This window comes from Aotus nancymaae, unplaced genomic scaffold (genome assembly GCF_030222135.1).
Source record: "Aotus nancymaae isolate 86718 unplaced genomic scaffold, 86718_ANA_hifiasm-v0.15.2.pri h1tg000012l, whole genome shotgun sequence".
Classification (NCBI taxonomy): Eukaryota; Metazoa; Chordata; class Mammalia; order Primates; family Aotidae; genus Aotus; species Aotus nancymaae.
This window is the reverse complement of record NW_026988423.1, coordinates 31,493,305-31,513,714: the sequence shown is the minus strand read 5'-3', so window position 1 is coordinate 31,513,714 and position 20,410 is coordinate 31,493,305. Positions and strand designations below refer to the sequence as shown.

Sequence of the window (20,410 nt, the reverse complement as noted above, 5' to 3'; positions counted from 1 at the left end):
ATGTTGTTTCAAAAAGACTAGAGGCGCCAGAGCAGAGAAATAGATTAATTTTGGCTGTGTAGATGAAGAGGACTCCCTGGCTAACGGGGTGGGGCCCGGCCAGCTGCCAATGAGCATGAAAACGCTGTGCGTTTTCCAAGCACTATGTGCTCCTCCGTGCGCTTTCCCATTTGTTGTGTCATTTGATCTTCCAAGCACCGAGGTGAGTAAGCAATACAGGGGTTGTTACTCCCCCTCCATGGAATTTAGCTGGCGCCCAATGTCCCCCCAGCCTGGAATCCATCTCCTTTACGACCAATTCATGACTTTAGGGTGCTTCTCAAGCTGTAATGTAAACATTACCTGGAGTATTCACATATTGAAATTCAGAGTCCAATTCCACAAGTGTGGGATAGGGCCTAGGATTCTGCATTCTAACATGCTCCCAAGTGAGCCCCTTGCTGCAGTTATGGAATCATATAGCTTTGGACACCATATCCATGAGTGCTGGGTTTCCATAAAAGTCAGATGACAAGCTCTTCATTTGACCAGACATTTTTTAAACTACTAAAATCCTAGCCCAGATGTCATGATGGATCCCAGTTAGGACTGAGTGGTCTTAACTGGTGGTCTTGACTGATTAGCTGGAAAATCACCTACAGGAGACTCCTTCCCATCCCAACTTAGGACCCTGGAAAAGTCCCAGCCCCTCTCTAGACTTCCATTTCTCCATCTGTGCAAAATCAAAGCACATCTTCTCCTAGGCCCCACATGAAGAAGCCCAGAGAGGACTTCTTGTTTGGATTTATTTGGCTACAATGAAGCCCCCCAAAAGGTCCTGGAACACTGAGACACCATAGAGAACTCATTTCCATCAACACACAAGGAAAACGTGACTCCTTGCTTTCCATCAAGAACCTCAACACACTCTATCACCATCTTCACCCCCCACCTAGGGTGAGAGAACAGGCACATTATCACCATCCGGTCTTTCCTGAGAATGATGGAATACCCAAGGAAGGAAGAGCATCTTACTTGGCATCCCAGAGCAAAGTCAAGACCTACCCCGATGCCCTGATTTGTGACCCTACACAATAGAATTAGGAGTACAGAGGAGGTCACTCCAGACCCTGTTTGCTTGGATATCACCAGCGGAGGCTGCAGAACAGCAAAGATTGCTGCCTGTTCCTTCCCCTAAAAGGTTTGTCCCAGAGGAGCACCTGCCAGATGCCAGTTGGAGCTCCGCTGTATGAGGTGTTTGTTGACCCCTGCTGGGAGGTGTCTCCCAGTCAGGAGGCATGAACAGGGACCTACTTGAGTAGGCAGTCTGTCCCTTAGCAGAGCTCGAGCACTATTCTGGGAGATCCTCTCAAACCACACTGAGATATCATCTCATGCTAGTTAGAATAGCTATCATTAATAATTCAGGAGATAACAGAAGTTGGAGAGGATATGGAGAAATAGGAACACTTTTACACTGTTGGTGGGAGTGCAAATTAGTTCAACCATTATGAAAGACAGTGTGGCAATTCCTCAATGATCTAGAACTAGAAATGCCATTTGACCCAGCAATCCCATTACTGGGTATATACCCAGGATTATAAATCATTCTACTATAAAGACACATGCACATGTATGTTTACTGCAGCACTATTCACAATAGCAAAGACATGGAACCAATCCAAATGCCCATCAATGGTAGACTGGATAAAGCAAATGTGGCACATATACACTATGGAATACTACACAGCCATAAAAAAGAATGTGTTCATGTCCTTTGCAGAGACAATGGATAAAGCTGGAAACCATCATTCTCAGCAAACTAACACAGGAATAGAAAACCAAACACTGCATGTTCTCACGCATAAGTGGGAGTTGAACAATGAGAACACATGAACACAGGGAGGGGAGCGTCACACACTGGGGCCTGTCAGGTGTTGGGGAAAAGGGGAGGGATAACATTAGGAGAAATATCTAAACCACCATGGCACGTGTATACCTATGCAACAAACCTGCACATTCTGCACATGTACCCCAGAATTTAAGTATAATAATAAAAAAAGGAAGGAGTACAGGGGAAAGGCCAGTTCCCATGTAGCCTCCTCATTGACCAAGCACAATGTCTGCATTTCATATTAAAGCATATTCCATTAAGTCCTTTTCAGCTTCTGAAATGTCTTTCTACATCCATAAACATTCCTGGAAGGACTTTTAATACCTTTGAATCTTGATCATTTAACAAGATAGAGGGAATTTATTTATTAGATTTCTTATGACAACAAGCTGACAAAAGGCACTCCTAGAACAGGATGAGGGAAGGCCACAAGAGGTAAGACAGGACCTTTAAAAGCTCCATGAGAAGTCACCAAAGACTACCATTGCCTCCTTCTCGGCTTTGCATAAAGCCAGGCCTAGTTCTACGTTTCCACCAATACCACTGGGAGGTCCTGAGTCTCTGGGTGGTCTTCAGAACTCACAAAGATGCCCTATCCAGACAGCCTTTCTTCTATCCCGCCCCACCCATACTAGGGCTGAGCTATGCTTGTTCCAGCTGTGCAGGAGCCTCCGTGCTGTTTCAAAGGACATGGCTTGGGGATGCAGAGATGCAGTTCCCTAATGCAGCAGCTCAGCCCTGCACAGGCTCCCCTCATGCAGCCTGTTCTCAGCGGACCCACTGAGAAGACAACAAAGAGTGAGAACTCCAACATCCTGATTCCCGACTCCAGGGCCCGCCACCTTGGCCTCAGAGCCAGCCCCAGACGTCCTTCAGAGACTGCAAACCTCCAGGAAAAATTAAATCTTCACAAAACACCCTTTAATTTTATCCACTTGCCTTAATGAAGGTTCCGGTATTAATGACCTCGGAGGCTTTCTGTCTGACAGTTCTGCTAGTAACTAAACCCTGTGCTATTTCCCCCGCCCAACAGCCTGAAATCTCAAGCGACGCCTCTAATCTTATTTTCTATTTCTGGGCTATATTGCATTAGCACCTTTTTATTTCTCCTGGCGTGTTTGACAGTGAGTTCAGGCAAGTGAGAATCATCTCTTTGTGCTGGCAAACGGGGATTGCATCGGCTGTTTGAGAATAATGACTTATAGTTAAAATTACCCCCAGGATGTCATAATTACATGGTTGCAGCTTCCTTCTTTGACAAGTTGGAGAGGTGGAGTTCAGGTGGCCTACAGGAAGTTGCTTCGGGTGGAGGAGAAAGATGGATAAACAAATGTGTACCCAGAGCCGCCCACCCCAGGAAGCATGAGAACCTAGAACGGAGACTGAAGCTACAGCATGCTGTGAGCAGGCAGAAAAGAGCTGGTCAGCCCCATCTGCCCACCTCTTACACACACACATACACACACACACACACACACACACACATGTTCCTTCTGCCCATTCAGAGTTAAAATGAGAGAGCCACTGCACCAGCTTCACTGAGGGTGGCATGATATTCAGGATCTCCCAGACACCCCATAACCATGAACATCACACCCTATGGGTTTATGCAGTATCTGAAATTTACAGATGAAACATCCCCTTGACCTAACTCATGAAACAAAAGGTCTCTGCTAAAGCCAGGCATTATTTGGGAGGGGTCTATTATTAACATTAACACTAGGTTAGGTTAACTCATAGTATTCTGTGACCACATTTTCACATTGGCTTTTAGGAGTGAAATAAACATTCTCTTCCGTGAACCACATGGTGGAAGACGGTGGGCACATGGTCCTGCGGATGAAACTCTGCCCACTCAGCTCCCACCCTACCACACCTCACCACTGGGACTTCCAGTGGGGAGGCTGCTGGGATTCTGGCTTGACAGCCATGACGTCTACACTTGTAGCAGGGCATGTAGTGGAGAGATATGGAATTGAGTTTTGATGTTCAGGGACTAGGAAAGGCAAAGGTTGAAATGCTGATTCCTGCGAAGGAAAGAGGGGGTCAAAGGGGAAGGCCCTGCCACCTGCCAGGATGATGAAAGCCATGGGCCAAGGAGGAAATGTTGAAGGGTCAGGAAACATCCAGAAACAGGACAAGAGATGGCATAAGCACAGTCTAGGAGGGGACAAGTCACACCAATGTGCCAGGACAGCCGAGTGGTCGCGAACGTGGCCTTTCGAGTCAGATGTCGGCCCTATCGCCCAAATGGTGGAATGAGACTGCATTGACCCGAGTGTCCTCAGGCAGATTGCTTAACTTCTCCGTGACTCAGTTTCCTCATTTCTAAAATAAGAACGATAACATTACCTAAATGTGTTAGCACAGGTGAAGTGCTGAAAACAGTGAGGCCTGCAGCCTGCCCTTAATAAGCAAACAATATTAATGTTATTCTTTTCATTTAGCTGTTACTCTTAGAACTGCTCCCCCCGCCCCCAAATTTTTACCTTGCTCTTCTCCCTTGGAAGTCTCCCTTGGAAATGCTTCATCAGCCCCTGGGGAAGGGAGACAGGAGAATATTCCAGGGGAGATATGGAAGCTGAATTGGTTGAGTGCCAAGAAGCCACAGTGAGGCATGAATGAGGGGATTCCAGGTATTTATCTGTCAGGAAGGTGCACAGGAGCCATGAGGGGGACTGGGAAGGGAGATGGGGGCACATGGGAAAGAGGATTTTTAAAGTACAACTTCTAATCTGGGTAATTACCGCCATTGGGCTAAGGCCCTTGTCAGGGGAAGGAACCTTGTAGGCCGTACTTTTTGTGTGTTTTTTTGTTGTTGTTTTTTTTCTTGGTTTTGTCTCCATTAGTGAGACCTTGAGACCTCCCTCAGGTTTTGAAACAAAATTACATTTTTTTCCTACGCAGGGCAGACTCAGCCTGCAGGAATGAGGCTGTGTCACAGCCTCCCAGGATTGCCAATTGAGGCTCCAGCGGACGCAAGTATGCATGAGGCCCTTTCTGCGAATGACACTAATTAATATGGGGATTAATGAAAAAGCAAATGCACTTTGGCTCCTTGATTAAAATCCTAAATGCTCTCCCAGACACCCTCATATCTGCACATGGGCTTTGGCAGCTGCTTGTGCTGGGACAGCTGCCTGACACGAGAGGCCCCTCACATGGTCCGTAGTCTCCATGCCAGGTCTGTCACTCCAGCTAACCTGTCACCTAAGGGCCTGACCCACGTTTCAGCTGGTCTCACATCATGGAAGGTGCAGCTGCAATCAGCACAGAGGAAGGAAGCAAAGAGGTGGTGTGATCTCATGCAAGGATCCGTAAAGCCAGCTCTGTCTTCTGGTAGTCAGGGTTCCTAAACTGAATGTCCTCCACTGTTATAATAATGATGACACTGCCCCCATGCACCTCACAAGTAATGGGGAAAAACTGTGGCAATGGGTGCTGAAGAGACTTGAAACCCCAAAACATTGCAAGATGTGATTATTAGGATGGTACTCGGAGACACAGAAGCAGAGGAAAATTGATCCTGCAGTGCCATGGAGCCCAACGGGAGTCTTGGTAGAGTAGAAGGGGAAAGTCTTTGTCTAAAGTGGAGGTCAGGTGAACACTAATTTCTCTAGTGACAGCTGTACAAGTGTGGGACTAGAGACAGTTCCAGACTAGGCCAGACCAGCCTTTTTTTCTGATGATGAAGGTGCTATCCCTACAGAGATCTTCCTAAACTCGCCTTTCCCTCATGCTACCCTGAGGACCCCAGTCCACAGGGAGCAATGGCCCCCTCACTGCAAGAGGTCAGTTTTCTTTCTTCTGTGTAGATGTTTTGTTGTCTCTCATGTGCAGTAAGATCTCTGAGCCTCTGTCTGCCATATACTGTACATTTCTTCATGTCTGAATACCCCCGTGACACCAAGCCCATGGCCTGGTGCATATAGTAGGCTAGAATGCAGATATCAGTCAATAGCTTGAGCTGTTCTCCCTCATTCTGGCAGTTCCTGGCTATGTAGGGATGCCCTGGCTTCTCCGTTTCCTATGATCTGCTTTGCTACAGCTCCTTGCCTGCAGAACCTTGTTGATACCTTGACACAGTCCCCCTAGCAAGATGCCTCTACACCATTGCTACAAAGGCTGGGCTGGGGGCAGGAAGATGGGCAAGAACTCTACAGAGGTACTCTTCTCTTGAAGAGAAGTGACCCCTTTCCCCCACTCATCCACACCCTCCAGAGAAACAACCTAGGACAAAGCTTTGCAGTATAGACATGTGAGGAGGTGGTCACTGAAAGATGCGGCCTCAGGTCAGCACCGGGTCATAATCTCTTTATCATTAGCAATTATTCTCTTCATCTTTTTGGGTCTTAACTTCCTCAACTATAAAATAAAGAGCCTGGGCCAGGCGAGCCCTGCAGTTCCTCCCACCTCTAAGATTCCTTGACTCACCAAGAAAGATGAGAGGACAGTCAGGAATGACACGAACCTGGGTTAAGCCGATTTGAGTCTGTCCCCACACGTCGGGGCTTTATTTCTGCAGAATTCTCCACCCCAGCCCCTTTCCTAACCATGGGCAAGACCAGCTCATGTAGCAATGAATGTGTGGCTATAGCTGAGCAATTGGATTTAAATCCCGCAGAGCCACGGTGCTGGGAAGAGGGACTGCCCTGCTCAGTCTATCAAAAGACCATACCAACTAACCGATATCTTACTCACTGGTTTACACACATGCCCTTTATTGTGTCAATTACCCATCAATAACACTGTCAAAATCTGAAAAAGTATGCCTTAGGAAGTTGTGCTAAGAGAACATCTGCTTATTACTTATTTCTCATCTTTTTTTTTTTGAGATGGAGTCTCGCTCTGTCACCCAGGCTGGAATGAAGTGGTATGATCTTGGCTTATTGCAACCTCTGCCCCCTGGGTTCAAGCAATTCTCCTGCCTCAGCCTCCTGAGTTGCTAGGATTACAGGTGCCCACGACCACTTCTGGCTAATTTTTGTATTTTTTGTAGAGATGGGGTTTCACCATATTGACTAGGCTGGCCTCCAACTCCTGACCTCAGGTGATCTCCCTGCCTCAGCCTCCCAAAGTGCTAGGATTATAGGTGTGAGCTATCATACCTGGCCTTCCCAACATTTTTGCAGTATCACTTTGCTATTTGTATACAGGCCATAGGAAGAAGGGGATTGTGCAGGAGGCTTTATCTATGCCCTCATTCTCTTGCTTTGTTATGGCCGTGAAATAAATTACATGATACTCTGAAAAAAGAGGGTTAAAGCCCTTTAGGGTTGGGAGCTGGTGTTTAAATCCTGATTTTGCCTCTTTCAAGCTGTGTGATTTGGGACAGGTAACAATTGCCCTGATCCTCAGTTTACTCATTTGTTAGTTATTTGTTTACTCATTTGTTAGATGACATTTATACCTACCAGATGTGATTCTGCTGAAGATTAAGTCATACATGCGGCCCCCTGGCATCTTGTAAGTGTACTCAGAAAATGGTAGTATAGGGATAAAAGTAGAAACCAGAATTGCATGTGGAAGTCAGAGCAGGGCCACCTTAAGTTTTACCTTCCTTCTGAGTTCCAGCGGTTTTTTAATGAAAATTTGTAGGTCACTTTGTTTTAAATGGAATAAATCTTAGAAATTATCCTTTAGGGTCAAAATTATCAGGGGTGACATATTGGGGTCCAGTGTTAGCTAGGCTGGCTCCAAATCTGATGTTCCCAGGCTTCTTTGTTTTTTTTTTTTTTTTTTTTTGTTGTTGTTGTTGTTTTTAATCCCAAATACAACCTCTTGATCCATTTTTTCTCAAGTAGGACCTTACACCCTGTGCTCTCTGGCCTTTCATACCATGCTGCCTCCCAGGCCCCAGCTCCAGGCTGTGACCCCCCTCTATTCCAGGAAAATACAAACAGTCTGCTCTCTCGGCATCTTAAAGCTGTGTCATAACACTCTCTTGAGATGGCAATTTCTTTTCTGTTGTTCTGTTGAAGACATTTTTAAAGAAGATTCCCTTGGCTGCTGCCTCCTCGCTTTTCTTTCTGGTTATATGCAATAACTACAATCTTGCACGTACTTACAAGTCAATTTTCCTTTAATGATGATTTTACCTGCTCTGAAGCTTATCAGAAGGAGGGTTCATGCACCTTGGGTCTCGGCTTGAAGCTTTCAGTGGGCCGTGGCAGCTGTTCTATAGGCAGTTGCACCTGTTTTGAATGTCATCAATGTGATGCTAATATGCAAAGCAATTTGTGATGCAGGAAGCCAGAACCAACAGTGAAAGAACTGTGTTTAGGATTATAAATCACTTCCCCATCAGCTGCTGAGCTTCCTTTGGGATTCAGCTGAAGAGGCTCTGCAGGCAGTGGGACCCTCCGACATTCCCTCTACTAACTTCTGTTCTCTGAGAGAGGGGTTAAGAGGGACATTGTTAAATCTGGGCAAGAAGGAATTAGGGGTAGTTAAAGTGGAATCAAGACTATAGGTAGAAGGAGAGAGGAAGGGAAGGAGAGCACATATGATGCATAAGGCTCCAAAGAAACTTGCTGAGATCTGCTTTAACAATAGCTGATAGTATTTGCAGAGGTTTGAATGGAGAGTTACAGAAGGGCTGCTCTACATCTTCCCAGGAAGAAGGGCTCCATTAGGGTTAATTAGAAACTAAAGTCTACAATTGTCATCTCAAGCAACGCTCCACTTCAAAGTGTTACTCTTGTGACTTTGAATTAACCTATTTCCATTAGCAAAACAGGAGGGATAAAAGTTCAGGGTGCAGACTGTAAAGGTGATAGTCTGGCTAGTTCAGAAGCTGAGTTTCCTGACTTCTGTGGTCCTCCTAAAATGCAATCATGGCACGGCTGCCTTAGTGGGCAAATCCGTAAAATGGATCCAAGCAATCAAATGAGAGGCCAGGCTTGGAGAGTTTCTCTCTAATGATAGCTTTGCTGTTTACTAGGGCCAAGCTCACCTCCTCTCTTTTTCTGAGGAAAAATGTGGCTGGATACAGCATAAAATCCTGTCCCTACTAAAAAAATACAAAAATTAGTTGGGCGTGGTGGCACGTGCCTGTGGTCCCAGCTACTCAAGAGGCTGAGACAGGAGAATTGCTTGAACCCGGGAGGTGGAGGTTGCAGTGAGCCGAGATCGCACCACTGCACTCCAGCCTGGTGCCTGGCAACAGAGCAAGACCGTCTCAACAAAAAAAGCAATACACGCCGGGCGCAGTGGCTCAAGCCTGTAATCCCAGCACTTTGGGAGGCCGAGGCAGGTGGATCACGAGGTCAAGAGATCGAGACCATCCTGGTCAACATGGTGAAACCCCGTCTCTACTAATACAAAAAATTAGCTGGGCGTGGTGGCGCGTGCCTGTAATCCCAGCTACCCAGGAGGCTGAGGCAGGAGAATTGCCTGAACCCAGGAGGCGGAGGTTGCGGTGAGCCGAGATCGCGCCATTGCACTCCAGCCTGGGTAATGAGAGCGAAACTCCGTCTCAAAAAAAAAAAAAAAAAAAAAAAAAAAAAAAAAAAAAAAGCAATACACAAGCACAGGACATAGCTCTCAAACAACCACACTTTATGTCACTTAAATTGCATGCTCACCACAAATTCAAACTAAGTTTGGAACTAGGCTGGAATACTTCAGTCCCAGGCATAGAATTCACACTGGGTTTGGCAGTGCTGGTAACCCAGAATTTTTTGGAAAGTTGTCAGAGAAGATTCTGGTTTGGTGTGACAGACAAGCAGCTGAGGAGGGTGAGGAGGGCAGGCAGAGAAGCTACCTTATGTCTAACCTGCTCCTATGCAAGGGTTAAATGATGATTGCTGCAGTCCATCAGCTTTCTGGGATAAACAAGGTGGGGCTATCTGCTAGATGCAAGATGCCAGTCAACATTCTGCCCCTGCAAGAGCTTCTGTAGCCATAAAGAGCTAAGTAAACGCAGGAAGTGGCATATCCCAAATGCAAGGCGTTGGTGCTTGAGTGCTGCAAGATTTGCAGAGAAGAACTTGTAGTTGAGGAGGGAAAGAGGTGGTAAAACCTGATCAGAAATGTGAAGAATTAGAGTGGAAGTAGGGGAGGGCATTTCAGGCAGAAAGAGTGGCACGGACGGAGTGTGGCAAAAAGGGCGAGTGTCGTACCTCAGGGAGACGTGGGGAGGGCAGTCCAGGCTGAGAGCACAGCACAGAATGAGGGAGGCTTTGGTTATGGGGGAGCAATCGGGGAAGGCTACCGAAAGGGTCGTGGAGTCAGTATGGAACACAAAATTAGAAACCCTAAACCATCGGTCTCAGTCCTGTGGGCCTGAGATGCAGAAAGTGGGGTGTGGGGTGGGGCACCCACTCACAGATTTACCGCCTCAATGTGCAAGTCTATTCCCACATAGCTACAAATAGTCTATTCTAGTCAACACTAGAGGGGGTTAGCTGCCAGCATGTGAACCCTCAGGTGTCTGTGGTAGGGCAGCTGTCCCAGTGCCGCACACTCCCGAGCTGACTCATACTTTTGTCTGGTGACAGATGGGTCTCATCTGTCCTGAGAACAGCAATGAGAATCACCCAGAGAGTCTGTACAAGAATGTCTCCGAGTCCAATTTCTGTTATGATTGTTTTCAAAGCCGCAATAGAACTATAGTCCCCCTGGATTTCTTGAGGAGAAAGTAACAGTTATTTACTTATTGGGTCTATTAAAAATGCACCCATTATCTGAATGCCTCTAGGCAACCACACAAAAATATATTTTTAAAAAGATGAGAATTCAATTAAGCAGAGATGCAGATGCTCCTGCAACAAGTAGGCCAATGAGGTTGTTCCCTGCAGGGTGGATAAGAGTCCAGGAGCAGGATGCCCTTGCCCTCTAGTCAGTGCACTCAGGTTCCTCTAAGCCAGAAGAGGAGGAGCTGCGGAGATGCAACGTTCTACCCTGTGGTTTCCCATCCTCCTGCTCTGTTCCTTGCCAGCCTGGGACTTCCACAACAGCACTCAGACTCGGCTTAGTGTCTGTGGTCTGTGATGAGCTCAGGAAGGAATGCAAGGTAGCTAAGGTGGAAACATCTAGGGAGGGGTTTGAAAAACACTGTTAATTAGCTGCCTTGTATGTTATTTGGCTTCTTGCTCAGCCACAATCTGAAACAGTTTTACATTAGGCTGTACTATTCCTACAGTAATCTTGTGAGATAGGTAGTGATCTTTCCAAAACTCACATCTGATGATGTCACTCCCTACTGAGACTGTTCCCAGATCCCCAGTGTTTTAGGGTCCAAATTCCTCCCTCACATGGTATGTGTGGCACTTTGTGGTCAGACTCCTGACTAATTCTCCTCACACACTCACCCCAACCCCACTCTAGTCACACACAATTATCTGTAGGTCCTCAATCTGTTTCAAACTAGTCTACACCTCTACGTCTTTAAAAGATATATTATCTCTAGAATATCAATATAATACCTTCGGCAACTGGACACTTTTTCCTCACCCTTCAGGTCAGCAGAGACGCCACCTACTCCTGGAAGACTTCCCTTGCCTTCAATTCTGGAGCAAGTGCTCTCCTTCCCAAGTCCTGAAGAATGTGAGCACACTGTGTTGTAACCTCTTGCTGACATGTCTGTCTCTCTGATCAGAACATGAGTTACTCAAACAGGTCTTGTCATTCTGCTCAGGATTCTCTGTGCCTAGCAGGAGAGCGTCAAAGCTAAAACAAAATCTTCCTTTAAGACCTAGCGCTGAACCTTGAGTTCTTGAAACCTCAGGCTCTCCTCTCCTGTAAAATAGACATTATATTATGAACTGCTGCCTCGTTTAAAAAACTATGAAGATGCAGTGAGACATTACATAGAGACAACAGACCTCAGCATCTTGTGCCTGGCACATGGCCATTGTCAACAAGACAGAGGGAACAGGTACATAGCATACATCATTGACTTTTTCCGAAGAAGAGACTGAGCTCAGAAAAGTGAACTTGCTTGCCTGGAGTTGCACAGTAGACAAGAAAAAGGCAGAACTAGAATACAAACCTGTCCTTAGCTGGCTTCAAAACCCTTCTCATTTTCTGTGCCAGACACAGCTCTGCAGACCAGAGATACAACTTACTAGCTGGTCTCTGCTCAAATGGCAAACCCAAGGCAAAGTGATCTTCTCCACAAGAAAACTCAGACTTGGTTTCTGCTGGCTGAAGAATTCAGAAAACTTTCTTCAACTTGATCATGTATGGCAGTGATTCCCTGAAACATTTGTTTATTTTTGTAGACATAGCTGTTTATAACTGGGAAACAATTTTGTTTACTGGAATAAGCAATGGACTGGGAGTCAGCTACTACCCAATAAAATGGCATTATTTAATCAATTCTTTTCCAACCCTTGCTTTTCCCCACTGTAAAATAAAGATTTTGGAATGAATCATCTGTATGGTCCCATCCATCTCTAAACGTCTGTGTTACATATGAGAAATGAGACAGTTAATGCATGCCAAAACCAAATTGGTCTTGAATTGCCCATTCTATCAAATAACACACATCTCTGCTTCCCTCCCTGAGTTTTTATTATCAGCAGCTATGAGTATGTTGCTGCTGTCCACCAAGGTGAAGTCACGGTTGTGAGGTCAGCTAGGGAGAAAATATTCGTGTCAAACACAGTGGTTCAAGCCTCCCCAAGTTCCACAGTCTCCTGGGGAGAGGGAAGCAGGTACAGGACATGGAATCTACACTTTTCCCCAGCACCTTGCTCAGAGGCCAGCTCTTCTCTGCTCCTCAGTGAGGAGATTATCTTGGAAAAGGAAAGACTTAAGAGAACTGACCCCTCCCAGCAGCTACACTGCAAAACATTGGTTCGACTGTGGACCCAGCAATTGCTACTAAGAGACCATTCTCCGCTGGGGATAGCAGCTGTGTCTGCATTAACTGTCTAGGGTGACCTGCCCTCCCCAGGGGCTTCTGCACACACTCAGCCCCACAGCTCCGCTCAGAGAGGGCTTCACTTTCAAGGAAAGCAGCATGTTTACAATCGATGTGATCATGCACAGCAAGCGTGACTTGCATCAGTGATCACTCACAGAGGAATTGGCTTTGCTGCAGCTGCAAATAGCATTGTCATAAACTTTTCTCTGTCTGGACTAGATCATGGAGAGTCATCAGATAACCCTCCTTACTTATGGTTAGAGTCAGGGAGCTACCATCAAAATCTCACGTCTACCATAGGCCGCCCTTTATTGACTGAAGAGAAAGTCCCTGTTTGCCGGCACCACGATTGTGACTGGGCTAGGACGATGCTCAGACTGTTCTGTCTACCATCGCATCATCAGCATTTCTTCTATTCACAGCAGTACATACCTGATAGGTCTGTAGTGGAGATTAAATAAATTAATACCTGCAAAAGCCCTGCAACAGTGTCTGGTACCTAGTAAGCTGTATAAAAGTATTAGTTGTTATTTTTGTTTATTCAATCCAATGAATATGTAGGGAGCACTTACAAAGCGTCGGGAAATGTACTAGGCATTGAAGATATAACAGTGGACAGTGGTGGCCTATTTCCTTCTAGCCCTCGAGGAGCTTAGGGCAGAATCCATGGGCTTTCACAGAGACTTTTCCCAGAGGATAGAAACCTGCCCTGTACTGTGAGAAGAGCAGTCATTTAATTTCCCACTTCCCAAGGTGATAGGTGAGCTCAACTGACCTGCTGCTTGAGAGGCAGGGGAGATGCCCACCCTCTGAGCCTGCCTTTGTGCTTACCAAGGCAACTAGACATCAAAGCTGGTCCCTTAGACTAAAAGCCTGTCCCATGTTGTTCCAACCTCGTGTTTATCTACTGAAAAACCATTTTTCCTGAGACCCCTGTATTTTGTCTCCTAGCAGAGCCTTCCCGATTAGAATTCATCCCCAAAGTAACACTTTCAGCAAAATTGTCTGTGATAGTTAATATTGTCAACTTTATCGGATCGAAGGATGCAAAGTATTGTTTCTGGGTGTATCTGGGTGTTTCTGGGTGTTGCCAAAGGAGATTAACATTTGAGTCAGTGGACCGGAAGAGACAGACCCACTCTTGACGTAAATGGACACCATTCAATCAGCTGCCAGCGTGGCTAGAAAAAGCAAGCAGAAGGTGGAAGGGGCAGACTCGCAGAGTCCTCCGGCCTTCATCCTTCTCCTGTGCTGGATGTCAAACATCAGACTCCAGGTTCCTTGGCTTTTGGACTCATGGACTTACGCCAGTGGCTTGCCGGGTGCTCTCAGACCTTCCGCCACAGACTGAAGGCTGCACCGTCGGCTTCTCTACTTTTGAGGTTTTGGGACTTGGGCTGGCTTCTAAATCAATACTGGTTTCCTTGCACCTCAGCTTGCAGACACCTTATCGTGGGACTTCACCTTGTGATCATGTGAGTCAGTTCTTCTTAATAAACTCTCTTTCACATATACATATATCCTATTCGTTCTGTCCCTCTAGAGAACCCTAATACATTGTCTTTGACCATGAAAAAATAACACTGAGAAAATGATCCCTTGGCCACCCTCAACTACCCCATTTTTGGCATCCCATAAAGTCTTCTTGATGACTTTGACATTAAAAGGTCAGTCTCTCCACTGCAGCTAACACATCTCACCCTGGTCTCCTTCTCCTCAGACATGGAGAATAGCCACTCAACATACTCCAGTGAATACTCCTGGGAGGAGTACCCAGACCTCTGAAATGCCAGGCATACATCGCCTCGAGAAAGTCTGGAATTTCTCTTAGAAATTCATTTTAATTGATTCATCATTCAACAAATATTGAGTACACAGCATATGCTAGGCACTAGCTGGTGAAAAAAATAATAAACATTTCTTCATTCAAGTAGCTCACATTCCTGAAGGGAAGACAAATGTAGACAACTTGCAATACAGTTGGATGAGTTTGATAATAGAAATACGCAGCCAGTGGCTTCTTGCTGTAGGGTAATTTGTTAAAAATGTTATCCCATTGCTGACAGGCTTTTCATCCTCAACTACTGCTGCTGCACATCTTCTCTGACAATCCCCTGGATATGCCATGTTTATTAATTCCTTCACCTACCATGCCCTTCCCTACTTCTCTTTGTCCATATAGCAAACTCCTATTCATCCTTTAAAACCCTTTTCAGACTATCCCAAACATTTATATGTATATATATATAAACACTATATGCAACAATCCTGCATGTTCTTCACATAAATATATATATGGCGTTTTAGGTTCTGGGGTACATGTGAAGAACATGCAGCATTGTTGCATAGGTACATACATGGCAATGTGGTTTGCTGCCTTCCTCCTCATCACCTATATCTGGCATTTCTCCCCATGTTATCCCTCCCCAACTCCCCATCCCTCTCTGTCTCTCCCCTAGCTCCCCCCAACACAGACCCCAGTGTGTGATGCTCCCCTCCCTATGTCCATGTGTTCTCATTGTTCAACAGCCGCCTATGAGTGAGAACATGCAGTGTTTGATTTTCTGTTCTTGTGTCAGTTGGCTGAGAACGATGGTTTCCAGGTTCATCCATGTCCCTACAAAGGACACGAACTGATTGTTTTTATGGCTGCATAGTTTTCCATGGTGTATATGTGCCACATTTTCCCTGTCCAGTCTATCATCAATGAGCATTTGAGATTTTAAGCATTCTCTTTTCTGTACCATTTCTTTACTTTTCCGTATTTCTGTTTTCACATATAATGTTCTATCGGCTAAAGACTTATTTGTATATTCAGATTCTTTACTAGACCGTATGTTTCTGTAGGGCCTAATACAGTACCTAATCTATAATAGATATTCTTAAATGTTCATTGATGTGTATGAGACACAATAGTGATACTACTATGGCCACCACCAAAACCACTATTTTTGGAATTTTTATTAGCCAGCCATTATGATAAGTGCTTCACATGTATTTCTTCAGTTGTTTGTCAAAATAACTTTGAAGTATCATAGATGGTTTCTCTAGTCAGTTACCTTTCACAAATAATGTATTGTATAAATTATTACTCTCCTCCACCTCTCTCTCTGTCTCTCTCTCATACATGTACATGCAGTCTTATCAGCCATCTTAGAACCTCATTTACTATTTTTGGGAGTTCACAATCCAACTTAGCCATCTTACTTCTGTATTCCCACCGTACCCTGCATACGTCCATGTAAGTGCATCTCGGTCTAGTGTAACTATCGATTTGGTTGTTTGCTTCCTTCTTTAGAATGTAAACTCCTTGAAGTCAGGCACGCCTTCTTCCCTTTTTTATCCCAAGTGACTATCATGGTGCCTATAATGTGATAAGTGTGGTATAAATATTTATGGTAAAAGGAAAAAAGAAAAGAAGAATGGAAGGAGGAAGTAAGGGAGAAAGAACAATATTTTCCATGGACCAGGTGAGTTGGTTCATGGAAGACAGCCAAGCAAAGGAAAAGCAGCCAGATCACTGGGCACATTGGTGTCTTTAATCTGTAGGTAGTTTCTAACAAATCTAGAGATTTATAACTAGTGAGCTATTAATCACTTGCCATATGACAAGCATCCTCATTTTATAGAGAAAAAACTAGGGAATTTTGGTGAAACAAATAACCTTCATATTCTCAGTTGACCTTAGACAAAGAACTGTTTTACTTCTATCTTGTTACTTTAACTCTTGGATACAACACTTCTCAGTGATAGTCCTATTGGTCTTTTGCATGCTTTATTTCTCCAAGCAAAAGTGGACAGGACCAGTGGAAACTGAGTATGTGTCTATTTATTGAATAACATTTCTTACTAGCAATTCTGTTCCAGGTCCTCTACCGGGCACTGGGGACACAGGGTGAGATCCTGTAAGAGCTTATTAGAAAGGCAATGGTACATACACCATTTTTGTGCAGACTACAATTCAGACCATCCAAAGTTAGCCCATCAACGGTGGACACACCTATGTAGTTAGGTAGCCAATAAAGTTTTTAAACCTACTTAAGAAGCGAGGGGAGAGAAAGAATATACACCTGAAATTGAATTGGCCTGGGATTATGCCTGTGATTTGGAGTGACTTTGGGGGAAAACAAATTAGGCATAGAAAAATAAATGTGACATGTGTCCACATGGTTTTTCCCACATCATATTAAGCAATCATTTTATCTATGATAAATGCCTTTCCAGAGAAAATCTCCACATTTATTAGACACTACTTACAGACTAAAACCAGGCAACGTGCAGTTCCTACTACCCATATTTTGCTATCTGACTTGTAGCCAACCTCCTGCAGGTCCCAAAACTCATCATTTCCCTAAGCCACAGAGGGAGGGGTGGGTTGCACTCAAAACTCCCCGTGGAGGAGAATACTCGGAGTGGGCTCACAGTCCCCTCTGGATCTCTTTCTCCATCTTTTCCACTAATAGGTACAATGCAATCGGTGCATCACCCTCCTCCCAGTTCCCAACTTCCACATGAGGCCACTTCTCAAGGTTGGTCTAGTCACCAAAGGGCCACTCACTGACTCTCAGCTGGTAACAGTTTTATAAGATTAGCCAGATTCCCACTTAAGCTGAGGAGAAGAAAATCCAGCTCCTTTGGGGGTAGAAGCAAGCACTTTCCACCCCCCACCCCGCCACCACCCCATCTAGAGGCATTGTTTCTCTTATCCTTCACCCTGTGACCTCCCAGACACTTGTGGGAAGGCCCCAGGCAAGTATCAAGGGATCACACAGAATCTGATACCCAAAGCTCTCCCAGCCCACCTGGGATCCTCAGACGGCAGGAAGGGGATTATAACCTGTAATTTCTCATCTCAGTTAGCAGGTGACAGGCTCCCATAACATGGCATCCATATGGCGTCACCCCTTCTGTTGAGCACAATTTTAGGGCAAGATTCATACCGCTTCTCTCTGTGCTCAAAATAGATGCCCAAAATTGGGATAGAATTTACATAAGTTGGCTGAAGAGACTGTGTTCAATTAAAAAGCTTTTGTTGCCAAGGAATTTTTTTAGTTGATACATATGCTCCTTTATTGCAGTCCTTTGGGGGGAAAGATTTCGGCACTCTCTCTTCTCTCTCTCCGTCTTCCTCCCGCTCTGCCTCCCCCATTTAGTAAATAAGGAAGGGGGTGGACATCTCCCTGGAAGCCTGAGTGAGCAGCAAATGAAGAAACCACCCATATGGAAATAACAGGAACCCTGGCCCGTGAGAAGTAGAAGCCAGTGGTGCCCTCTTGCCTAGCCTGGGACAGAGCAAGCCAAAAAGCTCTTCTCTGTGTATTCTGGCCTCTGCCCCAGATAGAATGGGTTCTCCCACTTTGCAATCACCATAAATCCAATGGGATATGTTTCCCATTGCCCTGACACTTAAGCATACATTTAAAAATATTAAATGTGTTTTTTTCATCATGAAATAATACGGTTCTTGAGCAAAAAAATGGGAAACAGAAAAGTATAAAGGAAGAAAAAATTCACTGGCAATTTTATCATTCAAAGAACTCTTAACACCTCAAAGTATTTCCTTCCAGCCTTTAGTGAAACTGTGTATATTCGCACAAATCTGGGATCGTCAAATATAAATACTTTTGCATCTTGGCATTTTTGTGGAATATTGTATCATAATTTCCTGAACATTTTTCTATATCAAGTACATTTTAGGAACAGCACTTTTAATAGCAAAAAACTATAAGGTATTTAACCATTTCTCTATTTGGGATATTTATGTTATTTCCAATATTTCATTGCTATCTCTATTTAAATATTGCTGCATTTAACAGCCTTGACTCTTGGTATGCATCTGGAATTACTTCTTTAGGATAAGTTTGCATGGGTTGTGATCTGAGGTGTGTATTTTATAGAGAAGACAAGGTGCACTGAGCTTTTTACATGCTGCAGGATTGGTTCATCTTATGATTAATGCATGCATTTTTTACAATGCCTGTTTAGCATCAGAGATTATATCAGTGTTAAAGAAAGTGGTTTGGTTGTGGAATGTTTTTCCATGAAAAGCTAAATAACTCCGGGTCAGATATGTTGTTCTTGCCTGCTCAGCATCCATTTCCCTCATTTCTGTTTAAGAGTATACACCTCTCCCCACTCTGATTTCTTCTGGTTCCAATGGAGCCTAATGAGCCATCACCTTTGGGTTTGGAAGTAGCTAATCAGGTCACAGTGAAGGGCAGGCCTTGGAATTTTGTCAGGAAAAGGACAGAGACTCTCTCTTTCCTCTGAGATTATTAATCAGGTAGAACATAAGCCCAGCAACACTAGGAACCATCTCTGCCCCCACATGTAAAGAGTCCACACAAGAATCAAATCAACCTCGACAAACGCAGAGCTAAGAAATGGAGATAAATAGACTCCCAACAACATTTATAAACCTGATCTACCTGTGCCTAAAGCTAGCAAAACTACCCCCACAGATTTTGCAGTTATGTGAGCCATGAAATCCCTGTTATTACTTGAAATGATTTGAATTTGATTTCCATTTGGTACAATCGAAAATGTCCAGCTAACACATAGCAGCTTCAAGGATCAGAGGTTTGGGCTCATCATACCTGTGTCATCTGCAGATAGGCTACCGACAAACTATGTGATCATCTAGCACCTGCTGTGAGTGGGGTTCTGTGCTAAAATCTGCTGGTGAAACTTCAGTAATTCCAGCTCCAGGCTTCTACAAATGTAAAGTCTGGCAAGGTGACAGAGAAAGAATACGGAAAACAAGCTAGTGCAAAACATGGGGCCGTGAGGGAGGAACCACTGGATGATTCTCAGGATGGGCAGGTCCTGTTGTACTGAAAGAAATCATTTTGTTACGGTGGGATTTAATTTAAGCCTTAACATCTTGGTGGAATGTTCATGAGGGAAGGTAGCAAATGAGAGAGTAGCATGCCAACTAAACAAATCAGGAGCAAAAGAGCAGAAGCTGGAAAGTACTACTGGTAGGCTAACACCGAGTGTGAAACTCAAAGGGGACCTTTGTTTCTCCCACGCAAAATGTCAATAAGCCACCATTACCCAGAGTGCTATTATTATGAGATTATAATTGCCCTGCATTACATCTTTCAATGACATATTTCAATTATTTTCTCACCTACTGAACTGAAGGCTTCTTGAGGTCAGGCATAGCCTTTACTCTGTACCCTCAGCTCTTGGCATATTGTTCTGTATTCTGTGGATGTTCCCAAAAGACTCATTGATCACAAAGTAGCTTAAAGCTCATTGCAATGTTCAACTGAACACAATCTAACAGATGTTGCAAGATAACAACCTCACCTTTTGTCAGAACCTTTTCTTGGAAGTAGGGCAGGCAAGTGAGCACATTAGTTGTTTTAGACCACTAAATGCTGTTTGGCTCTGATAAGTGTCTTTCATTTTCTGAGATGATACTTCTGACCCATCATGCAAGACCTAATAAGCCACCTTGCTTGTAAATAAGAATGCAATACCAATGTTGCAAATTAAATTAACAAGCCATGGACTTTGCTTTGTTTGTTCTTTTAGTCCTTCCAGCTAGCCATACTCTTCCCACTTCCTCTCATGTCCTTACCAGATGGTTCTGTATAGCTATTCTAATATCTGACAAGGTGCAAAGATGATTGGTGAGTTTTCTGGGCAGAATTCTC

General features: G+C 44.6%; 1 long non-coding RNA gene across 1 annotated transcript in view; it reads right to left on the bottom strand.

Moving 5' to 3' along the window:
* Positions 1-17,664, bottom strand: part of LOC105729738 (uncharacterized) — a 40,032-nt gene extending 22,368 nt beyond the window's left edge. Inside the window, exon 1 of the long non-coding RNA XR_001110292.2 lies at positions 17,549-17,664. This is a non-coding gene — a long non-coding RNA (uncharacterized LOC105729738). The remainder of the gene's footprint in view (positions 1-17,548) is intronic.
* Between the last annotated feature and the right edge of the window lie 2,746 nt (positions 17,665-20,410).